The following is a 12,207-nucleotide window of genomic DNA, read 5'->3' on the forward strand; positions in this document are numbered from 1 at the left end:
AACCGTCTTGTTAAGCTACTGCGACCTGCACGTCTCTTCCAAGTGGCATTTAAACCATCTTGTTAAGCTACTGCGACATGCACGTCTCTTCCAAGGGGCATTTAAACTGTTTTGTTTCTCTACTGCGACCTCCACCTATCTTCCAAGGGGCATTTAAACCGTCTTATTAAGCTACTGCGACCTGCACATCTCTTCCAAGGGGCATTTAAACAGTCTTGTTAAGCTTCTGTGACCTGCACGTCTCTTCTAAGGGGCATTTAAACCGTCTTGCTAAGCTACTGCGACTTGCACGTCTCTTCCAAGGGGCATTTAAACCGTCTTGTTAAGCTACTGTAACCTCCACCAATTTTCCAAGGGGCATATAAACCGTCTTGTTAAGCTACTGCAAAGTGCACATCTCTTCCAAGGGGCATTTAAACCGTCTTGTTAAGCTACTGCGACCTTCACGTCTCTTCCAAGGGGCATTTAAACTGTCTTGTTAAGCTACTGCGACGTCCACCGCTCTTCCAAGGGGCATTTAAACCGTCTTGTTAAGCTACTGCGACCTGCACGTCTCTTCCAAGGGGCATTTAAACCATCTTGGTAATCTACTGCGACCTGCAAGCCTATTCCAAGGGGCATTTAAACCCTCTTGTTAAGTTTCTGTGACCTGCACGTCTCTTCCAAGGGGCATTTAAACCGTCTTATTAAGCCACTGCGACCTGCACGTCTCTTCCAAGGGGCATTTAAACCGTCTTGTTAAGCTGCTGCGACCTGCATGTCTCTTCCAAGGGGCATTTAAATCATCATGTTAAGCTACTGCGACCTCCATCGCATTTCCAAGTTGCATTTAAACCGTCTTGTTAAGCTACTGCGACCTGCACGTCTCTTTCAAGGGGCATTTAAACCGTCTTGTTAAGCTACTGCGACCTCCACCGCTCATCCAAGGGGCATTGAAACCGTCTTGTTAAGCTACTGCGCCCTGCACGTCTCTTCCAAGTGGCATTTTAACCGTCTTGTTAAGCTACTGCGATCTGCACGTCTCTTCCAAGGGGCATTTAAACCGTCTTGCTAAGCTACTGCGACCTGTTTTTCTATTCCAAGGGGCATTTAAACCGTCTTGTTAAGCTACTGCGACCTGCACGTCTCTTGGAAGGCGCATTTAAACTGTCTTTTTAAGCTACTGCGACTTGCATGTCTGTTCCAAGGGGCATTTAAATTGTCTTGTTAAGCTAATGTAACCTCCACCACTTTTCCAAGGGGCATTTAAACTGTCTTGTTAAGCTACTGCGACCTGCATGTCTCTTCCAAGGAGCATTTAAACCATCTTGTTAAGTCACTGCTACCTGCACGTCTCTTCCAAGGGGCATTTAAACCATCTTGTTAAGTTGCTGCGACCTGCATGTCTCTTCCAAGGGGCATTTAAACTGTCTTGTTAAGCTACTGCGACATCCACCGCACTTCCAAGGGGCATTTAAACGGTCTTGTGAAGCTACTGCGACCTGCACCTCTCTTTCAAGGGGCATTTAAACTGACTTATTAAGCTACTGCGACCTGCACCTCTGTTCCAAGGGGCATTTAAACCATCTTGTTAAACTACTGCGACCTGCACGTCTCTTCCAAGGGGCATTTAAACCGTCTTGTTAAGCTACTGCGACCTGCACGTCTCTTCCAAGTGGCATTTAAACCGTCTTGTTCAGCTACTGCGCCCTGCACGTCTCTTACAAGGGGCATTTAAACTGTCTTGTTAAGCTACTGCGACCTCCACCGCTCTTCCAAGGGGCATTTAAACCATCTTGTTAAGCTACTGCGACCTCCACGTCTCTTCCAAGGGGCATTTAAACCTTCTTGTTAAGCTACTGCGACCTGCTCGTCTCTTCCAAGGAGCATTTAAACCGTCTTTTTAAGCTTCTGCGACTTGCACGTCTCTTCCAAGGGTCATTTAAACCGTCTTGTTAAGCTACTGCGACCTGCACGTCTCTTCCATGGGGCATTTAAACCGTCTTGTTAAGCTAATGCGACCTCCACCCCTCCTCCAAGGGGCATTTCAACTGTCTTGTTAAGCTACTGCGACCTGCACGTCTCTTCCAAGGGGCATTTTAATCGCCTTGGTAAGCTACTGATTCCTGCAAGCCTCTTCCAAGGGGCATTTAAACCATCTTGTTAAGCTACTGCAGACTGCATGTCTCTTCCAAGGGGCATTTAAACCGTCTTGTTAAGCTACTGCGACCTGCACGTCTTTTCCAAGGGGCATTTACACCGTCTTGTTAAGCTACTGCGACTTGCCTGTCTCTACCAAAGGGCATTTAAACGGTCTTGTTAAGCTACTGTAACCTCCACCACTTTTCCAAGGGGCATTTAAACCGTCTTGTTGAGCTACTGCGACCTGCACGTCTCTTCCAAGGGGCATTTAAACCGTCTTGTTAAGCTACTGCGACCTGCATGTCTCTACCAATTGACATTTAAGACGTCTTTTAAGCTTCTGCGACCTGCACGTCTCTTCCAAGGGGTATTTAAACAGTCTTGTTAAGGTGCTGCGACCTGCATGTCCTTCCAAGGGGCATTTAAACCGTCTTGTTAAGCTACTGTAACCTCCACTCATTTTCCAAGGGGCATATAAACCGTCTTGTTAACCTACTGTGACCTGCACATCTCTTCCAAGGGGCTTTTAAAATGCTTTGTTAAGCTACTGCGACCTGCATGTCTCTTCCAAGGGGCATTTAAACCGTCTTGTTAAGCTACTGCGACCTGCACATCTCTTCCAAGCAGCATTTAAACAGTCTAATTAAGCTACTGCGACCTGCACGTCTCTTGAAAGGGGCATTTAAACCGTCTTGTTAAGCTACTGCGACCTCCACCGCTCTTCCAAGGGGCATTTAAACCGTCTTTTTAAGCTACTGCGACCTGCACGTCTCTTTCAAGGGGCATTTAAACCGTCTTGTTAAGCTACTGCGACCTGCACGTCTCTTCCAATTGTCATTTAAACCGTCTTGTTAAGCTACTGCGACCTGCAAGTCTCTTCCAAGGGGCATTTAAACTGTCTTGTTAAGCTACTGCGACCTCCACCTCTCTTCCAAGGGGCATTTAAAGCGTCTTGTTAAGCTACTGCGACCTGCTCGTCTCTTCCAAGGGGCATTTAAACCGTCTTGTTAAGCTACTGCAACCTGCAAGTCTCTTCCAAGGCTCATTTAAACCGTCTTTTTAAGCTACTGAGACTTGCACGTCTCTTCCAAGGGGCATTTAAACGGTCTTGTTAAGCTACTGTAACCTCCACCACTTTTCCAAGGCGCATCCCAACAGTCTTGATAAGCTACTGCGAACTGCATGTCTCTTCCAAGGGGCATTTAAACCGTCTTGTTAAGCTGCTGTGACCTGCATGTCTTTTGAAGGGGCATTTAAACCATCTTGTTAAGCTACTGCGACCTCCACCGCATTTCCAATGGGCATTTAAACCGTCTTGTTAAGCTACTGCGACCTCCACCGCTCTTCCAAGAGGCATTTAAACCTTCTTGTTAAGCTACTGCGACCAGCACGTCTCTTCCAAGGCGCATTTAAACCCTCTTGTTAAGCTACTGCGACTTGCACGTCTCTTCCAAGGGGCATTTAAACCGTCTTGTTAAGCCACAGCTACCTGCACGTCTCTTCAAAGTGGCATTTAAGCCATCTTGTTAAGCTGCTGCGACCTGCATGTCTCTTCCAAGGGGCATTTAAACCCTCTTGTTAAGCTACTGCAACCTGCACGTCTCTTCCAAGGGGGATTTAAACCGTCTTGTTTAGCTAGTGCGACCTGCACGTCTCTTCAAAGGGGTATTTAAACCATCTTGTTAAGCTACTGCCACCTGCACGTCTCTTCCAAGGCTCATTTAAACCGTGTTTTTAAGCTACTGCGACTTGCACGTCTCTTCCAAGGGTCATTTAAACCGTCTTGTTAAGCTACTGCGACCTGCATGTCTCTTCCAAGGGGCATTTAAACCGTCTTGTTAAGCTACTGCGACTGGCATGTCTCTTCCAAGGGGCATTTAAACCGTCTTGTTAAGCCACTGCGACCTGCACGTCTCTTCCAAGGGGCATTTAAACCATCTTTTTAAGCTGATGGGAACTGCATGTCTCTCCCAAGGGACATTTAAACCAACTTGTTATGCTACTGCGACCTCCACCGCTCTTCCAAAGGGCATTTAAACCATCTTGCTAAGCTTCTGCTATCTGCACGTCTCTTCCAAGAGGCATTTCAACCGTCTTGGTAATCTACTGCGACCTGCAAGCCTATTCCAAGGGGCATTTAAACCCTCTTGTTAAGCTACTGCGACCTGCACGTTTCTTCCAAGGGGGATTTAAACCGTATTGTTAAGCTACTGCGACCTGCACGTCTCTTCCAAGGTGCATTTAAACCGTCTTGTTAAGCTACTGCGACCTGCACGTCTCTTCCAAGGGGCATTTAAACCATCTTATTAAGCTACTGCGACCTCCACCGCTCTTCCAAGGGGCATTTAAACTGTCTTGTTAAGCTACTGCGACCTCCACCTCTCTTCCAAGGTGCATTTAAACCATCTTATTAAGCTACTGCGACCTGCACATCTCTTCCAAGGGGCATTTAAACCGTCTGATTAAGCTACTGAGACCTGCACGTCTCTTCCAAGGGGCATTTAAACTGTCTTGTTAAGCTAATGCTACCTCCACCTCTCTTCCAAGGGGCATTTAAACCGTCTTATTAAACTACTGCGACCTGCACATCTCTTCCAAGGGGCATTTAAACCGTCTTGTTAAGCTACTGCGACCTTCACGTCTCTTCCAAGGGGCATTTAAACTGTCTTGTTAAGCTACTGCGACCTCCACCGCTCTTTCAAAGGGGCATTTAAACCGTTTGTTAAGCTACTGCGACCTGCAAGCCTATAACAAGGGGCATTTAAACCCTCTTGTTATGTTTCTGAGACCTGCACGTCTCTTCCAAGAGGCATTTAAACCGTCTTGTTAAGCCACTGCGACCTGCATGTCTCTTCCAAGGGGCATTTAAACCATCTTGATAAGCTACTGCGACCTCCACCGCACTTCCAAGGGGCATTTAAACCGTCTTGCTAAGCTACTGCGACCTGCACATCTCTTCCAAGGGGCATTTAAACTGTCTTGTTAAGCTACTGCGACCTCCACCGCTCTTCCAAGGGGCATTTAAACCGTCTTGTTAAGCTACTGTAACCTCCACCACTTTTCCAAGGGGCATCTCAACAGTCTTGTTAAGCTACTGCGACCTGCACGTCTCTTCCAAGGGGCATTTAAACCGTCCTGTTAAGCTACTGCTACCTGCATGTCTCTTCCAAGGGGCATTTAAACCGTCTTGTTAAGCTATTGTGACCTCCACCGCTCTTCCAAGGGGCATTTAAACCATCTTGTTAAGCTACTGCGACCTACACGTCTCTTCCAAGGGGCATTTAAACCGTCTTATTAAGCTACTGCGACCAGCACGTCTCTTCCAAGGGGCATTTAAACTGTCTTGTTAAGCTACTGCGACCTGCACGTCTCTTCCAAGGGGCATTTAAACTGTCTTGTTAAGCTACTGTGACCTCCACCGCTCTTCCAAGGGGCATTTAAACCATCTTGTTAAGCTACTACGACCTGCACGTCTCTTCCAAGGGGGCTTTAAACTGTCTTGTTAAGCTACTGCGACCTGCACGTCTCTTCCAAGGGGCATTTAAACCGTCTTGTTAAGCTACTGCGACCTGCTCGTCTCTTCCAAGGGGCACTTAAACCGTCTTGTTAAGCTACTGCGACTTGCACGTCTCTTCCTAGGGAAATTTAAACCGTCTTGTTAAGCTACTGCGACCTGCACGTCTCTTCCATGGGGCATTTAAACCGTCTTGTTAAGCTACTGCGACCTGCATGTCTCTACCAAGGGACATTGAAACCGTCTTGTTAAGCTACTGCGACCTGCACGTCTCTTCCAAGGGGCAATTAAACAATCTTGTTAAGATGCTGCGACCTGCATGTCTCTTCCAAGGGGCATTTAAACCGTCTTGTTAAGCTACTGCGACCTCCACCGCTCTTCCAAGGGGCATTTAAATTGTCTTGTTAAGCTACTGCGACCTGCACGTCTCTTCCAAGGGGCATTTAAATCGTCTTGGTAAGCTACTGCGTCCTGCAAGCCTCTTCCAAGGGGCATTTAACCCTTCTTGTTAAGTTACTGCTACCTGCACGTCTCTTCCATTGGGCATTTAAACTATCTTGTTAAGCTACTGCGAACTAAACCGTTCTTCCAAGGGGCATTTAAACCATCTTGTTAAGCTACTGCTGCCTGCACGTCTCCTCCAAGGGGCATTTAAACCGTCTTGTTAAGCTACTGCGACCTGCACGTCTTTTCCAAGGGGCATTTACACAGTCTTGTTAAGCTACTGTGACTTGCACGTCTCTTCCAAGGGACATTTAAACGGACTTGTTAAGCTCCTGCGACCTGCACGTCTCTTCCAAGGGGCATTTAAACCGTCTTATTAAGCTAATGTAACCTCCACCACTTTTCCAAGGGGCATTTAAACGGTCTTGTTAAGCTACTGCGACCTGCACTTCTCTTCCATGGGGCATTTAAACCGTCTTGTTAAGCTACTGAGACCTGCATGTCTCTACCAAGGGACATTTAAAACGTCTTTTAAGCTACTGCTACCTGCACGTCTCTTCCAAGGGGTATTTAAACAGTCTTGTTAAGGTGCTGCGACCTGTACGTCTCTTCCAAGGGGCATTTAAACCGTCTTGTTAAGCTACTGCGACCTCCACCGCACTTCCAAGGGACATTTAAACCGTCTTGTTAAGCTACTGCGACCTCCGCCGCACTTCCAAGGGACATTTAAACCGTCCTGTTAAGCTACTGCTACCTGCAGGTCTCTTCCAAGGGGCATTTAAACCGTCTTATTAAGCTACTGAGACCTGCACGTCTCTTCCAAGGGGCATTTAAACTGTCTTGTTAAGCTAATGCTACCTCCACCTCTCTGCCAAGGGGCATTTAAACCGTCTTATTAAGCTACTGCGACCTGCACATCTCTTCCAAGGGGCATTTAAACCGTCTTGTTAAGCTACTGCGACCTTCACGTCTCTTCCAAGGGGCATTTAAACTGTCTTGTTAAGCTACTGCGACCTCCACCGCTCTTCCAAGGTGCATTTAAACCATCTTATTAAGCTACTGCGACCTGCACATCTCTTCCAAGGGGCATTTAAACCGTCTGATTAAGCTACTGAGACCTGCACGTCTCTTCCAAGGGGCATTTAAACTGTCTTGTTAAGCTAATGCTACCTCCACCTCTCTTCCAACGGGCATTTAAACCGTCTTTTTAAGCTACTGCGACCTGCACATCTCTTCCAAGGGGCATTTAAACCGTCTTGTTCAGCTACTGCGACCTTCACGTCTCTTCCAAGGGGCATTTAAACTGTCTTGTTAAGCTACTGCGACCTCCACCGCTCTTTCAAGGGGCATTTAAACCGTTTGTTAAGCTACTGCGACCTGCAAGCCTATTCCAAGTGGCATTTAAACCCTCTTGTTATGTTTCTGAGACCTGCACGTCTCTTCCAAGAGGCATTTAAACCGTCTTGTTAAGCCACTGCGACCTGCATGTCTCTTCCAAGGGGCATTTAAACCATCTTGATAAGCTACTGCGACCTCCACCGCACTTCCAAGGGGCATTTAAACCGTCTTGCTAAGCTACTGCGACCTGCACATCTCTTCCAAGGGGCATTTAAACTGTCTTGTTAAACTACTGCGACCTTCACGTCTCTTCCAAGGGGCATTTAAACTGTCTTGTTAAGCTACTGCGACCTCCACCGCTCTTCCAAGGGGCATTTAAACCGTCTTGTTAAGCTACTGTAACCTCCACCACTTTTCCAAGGGGCATCTCAACAGTCTTGTTAAGCTACTGCGACCAGCACGTCTCTTCCAAGGGGCATTTAAACCGTCCTGTTAAGCTACTGCTACCTGCATGTCTCTTCCAAGGGGCATTTAAACCGTCTTGTTAAGCTATTGTGACCTCCACCGCTCTTCCAAGGGGCATTTAAACCATCTTGTTAAGCTACTGCGACCTACACGTCTCTTCCAAGGGGCATTTAAACCGTCTTATTAAGCTACTGTGACCTCCACCGCTCTTCCAAGGGGCATTTAAACCATCTTGTTAAGCTACTGCGACCTGCACGTCTCTTCCAAGGGGGCTTTAAACTGTCTTGTTAAGCTACTGCGACCTGCACGTCTCTTCCAAGGGGCATTTAAACCGTCTTGTTAAGCTACTGCGACCTGCTCGTCTCTTCCAAGGGGCACTTAAACCCTCTTGTTAAGCTACTGCGACTTGCACGTCTCTTCCAATGGAAATTTAAACCGTCTTGTTAAGCTACTGCGACCTGCACGTCTCTTCCATGGGGCATTTAAACCGTCTTGTTAAGCTACTGCGACCTGCATGTCTCTACCAAGGGACATTGAAACCGTCTTGTTAAGCTACTGCGACCCGCACGTCTCTTCCAAGGGGCAATTAAACAATCTTGTTAAGATGCTGCGACCTGCATGTCTCTTCCAAGGGGCATTTAAACCGTCTTGTTAAACTACTGCGACCTCCACCGCTCTTCCAAGGGGCATTTTAATTGTCTTGTTAAGCTACTGCGAAATGCACGTCTCTTCCAAGGGGCATTTAAATCGTCTTGGTAAGCTACTGCGTCCTGCAAGCCTCTTCCAAGGGGCATTTAACCCTTCTTGTTAAGTTACTGCTACCTGCACGTCTCTTCCATTGGGCATTTAAACTATCTTGTTAAGCTACTGCGAACTAAACCGTTCTTCCAAGGGGCATTTAAACCATCTTGTTAAGCTACTGCTGCCTGCACGTCTCCTCCAAGGGGCATTTAAACCGTCTTGTTAAGCTACTGCGACCTGCACGTCTTTTCCAAGGGGCATTTACACCGTCTTGTTAAGCTACTGTGACTTGCACGTCTCTTCCAAGGGACATTTAAACGGTCTTGTTAAGCTCCTGCGACCTGCACGTCTCTTCCAAGGGGCATTTAAACCGTCTTATTAAGCTACTGTAACCTCCACCACTTTTCCAAGGGGCATTTAAACGGTCTTGTTAAGCTACTGCGACCTGCACTTCTCTTCCATGGGGCATTTAAACCGTCTTGTTAAGCTACTGAGACCTGCATGTCTCTACCAAGGGACATTTAAAACGTCTTTTAAGCTACTGCTACCTGCACGTCTCTTCCAAGGGGTATTTAAACAGTCTTGTTAAGGTGCTGCGACCTGTACGTCTCTTCCAAGGGGCATTTAAACCGTCTTGTTAAGCTACTGCGACCTCCACCGCACTTCCAAGGGACATTTAAACCGTCTTGTTAAGCTACTGCGACCTCCGCCGCACTTCCAAGGGACATTTAAACCGTCCTGTTAAGCTACTGCTACCTGCAGGTCTCTTCCAAGGGGCATTTAAACCGTCTTATTAAGCTACTGAGACCTGCACGTCTCTTCCAAGGGGCATTTAAACTGTCTTGTTAAGCTAATGCTACCTCCACCTCTCTGCCAAGGGGCATTTAAACCGTCTTATTAAGCTACTGCGACCTGCACATCTCTTCCAAGGGGCATTTAAACCGTCTTGTTAAGCTACTGCGACCTTCACGTCTCTTCCAAGGGGCATTTAAACGGTCTTGTTAAGCTACTGCGACCTCCACTGCTCTTCCAAGGTGCATTTAAACCGTCTTGTTAAGCTACTGCGACCTGCACGTCTCTTCCAAGGGGCATTTAAACCATCTTGGTAAGCTACTGCGACCTGCAAGCCTATTCCAAGGGGCATTTAAACCCTCTTGTTAAGTTTCTGTGACCTGCACGTCTCTTCCAAGGTGCATTTAAACCGTCTTATTAAGCCACTGCAACCTGCACGTCTCTTCCAAGGGGCATTTAAACCGTCTTGTTAAGCTGCTGCGACCTGCATGTCTCTTCCAAGGGGCATTTAAACCATCATGTTAAGCTACTGCGACCTCCACCGCATTTCCAAGTTGCATTTAAACCATCTTGTTAAGCTACTGCGACCTGCACGTCTCTTTCAAGCGGCATTTAAACTGTCTTGTTAAGCTACTGCGACCTCCACCGCTCTTCCAAGGGGCATTTAAACCATCTTGTTAAGCTACTGCGATCTGCACGTCTCTTTCAAGGGGCATTTAAACTGTCTTGTTAAGCTACTGCGACCTCCACCGCTCTTTCAAGGGGCATTTAAACTGTCTTGTTAAGCTACTGCAACCTGCACGTCTCTTCCAAGTGGCATTTAAACCGTCTTGTTAAGCTACTGCGACCTGCACGCCTCTTCCAAGGGGCATTTAAACTGTCTTTTTAAGTTACTGTGACCTCCACCTCTCTTCCAAGGGGCATTTAAACCGTCTTATTAAGCTACTGCGACCTGCACATCTCTTCCAAGGGGCATTTAAACTGTCTTGTTAAGCTTCTGCGACCTCCACCGCTCTTCCAAGGGGCATTTAAACCATCTTGTTAAGCTACTGCGACCTGCTCCTTTATTCCAAGGGGCATTTAAACTGTCTTGTTAAGCTACTGTGACCAGCATGTCTCTTCCAAGGGGCATTTAAACCATCTTGTTAAGCCACTGCTACCTGCACGTCTCTTCAAAGTGGCATTTAAGCTGTCTTGTTAAGCTGCTGCGACCTGCATGTCTCTTACAGGGGGCATTTAAACCATCTTGTTAAGCTACTGCACCCTCCACCGCACTTCCAAGTGGCATTTAAACCGTCTTGTTAAGCTACTGCGACTTGCACGTCTTTTTAAGCTGCTGCGACCTGCATGTCTCTTCCAAGGGGCATTTAAACCATCTTGTTAAGCTACTGCGACCTACACCGCTCTTCCAAGGGGCATTTAAACCGTCTTGTTAAGCTACTGCGACCTGCACGTCTCTTCCAAGTGGCATTTAAAGCGTCTTGTTAAGCTAATGCGACCTGCACGTCTTTTCCAAGGGGCATTTAAACTGTATTTTTAAGTTACTGTGACCTCAACCTCTCTTCCAAGGGGCATTTAAACCGTCTTATTAAGCTACTGCGACCTGCACATCTCTTCCAAGGGGCATTTAAACCGTCTTATTAAGCTTCTGCAACCTGCACGTCTCTTCCAAGGGGCATTTAAACTGTCTTGTTAAGTTTCTGCGACCTCCACCGCTCTTCCAAGGGGCATTTAAACCGTCTTATTAAGCTACTGCGACCAGCACGTCTCTTCCAAGGCTCATTTAAACCGCCTTTTTAAGCTTCTGCGACTTGAACGTCTCTTCCAAGGGGCATTTAAACCGTCTTGTTAAGCTACTATAACCTCCACCACTTTTCCAAGGGGCATCTCAACAGTCTTGTTAAGCTACTGCGACCTGCACGTCTCTTCCAAGGGGCATTTAAACCTTCTTGTTAAGCTACTGCTACCTGCATGTCTCTTCCAAGGGGCATTTAAACCATCTTGTTAAGCTACTGTGACCTCCACCGCTCTTCCAAGGGGCATTTAAACCATCTTGTTAATCTACTGCGACCTGCACATCTCTTCCAAGCAGCATTTAAACAGTCTAATTAAGCTACTGCGACCTGCACGTCTCTTCAAAGGGGCATTTAAACCGTCTTGTTAAGCTACTGCGACCTCCACCGCTCTTCCAAGGGGCATTTAAACCGTCTTGTTAAGCTACTGCGACCTGCACGTCTCTTTCAAGGGGGACTTAAACTGTCTTGTTAAGCTACTGCGACCTCCACCGTTCTTCGAAGGGGCATTTAAACCGTCTTGTTAAGCTACTGCGACCTGCACGTCTCTTCCAAGGGGCATTTAAACCGTCTTGTTAAGCTACTGCGACCTGCACGTCTCTTCCAAGTGTCATTTAAACCGTCTTGTTAAGCTACTGCGACCTGCATGTCTCTTCCAAGGGGCATTTAAACCGTCTTGTTAAGCTACTGTGACCTCCACCGCTCTTCCAAGGGGCATTTAAACCATCTTGTTAAGCTACTGCGACCTGCAGGTCTCTTCCAAGGGGCATTTAAACCCTCTTATTAAGCTACTGAGACCTGCACGTCTCTTCCAAGGGGCATTTATTTAAACTGTCTTGTTAAGCTAATGCTACCTCCACCTTTCTTCCAAGGGGCATTTAAACCGTCTTATTAAGCTACTGCGACCTGCACATCTCTTCCAAGGGGCATTTAAACCCTCTTGTTAAGCTACTGCGACCTGCACGTCTCTTCCAAGGGGCTTTTAAACCGTCTTGTTAA

The sequence above is a fragment of the Phyllobates terribilis genome, unplaced genomic scaffold (assembly GCF_046119375.1).
Source record: "Phyllobates terribilis strain yellow unplaced genomic scaffold, ASM4611937v1 Scaffold_89__1_contigs__length_6337102, whole genome shotgun sequence".
In the NCBI taxonomy this organism is placed as follows: domain Eukaryota; kingdom Metazoa; phylum Chordata; class Amphibia; order Anura; family Dendrobatidae; genus Phyllobates; species Phyllobates terribilis.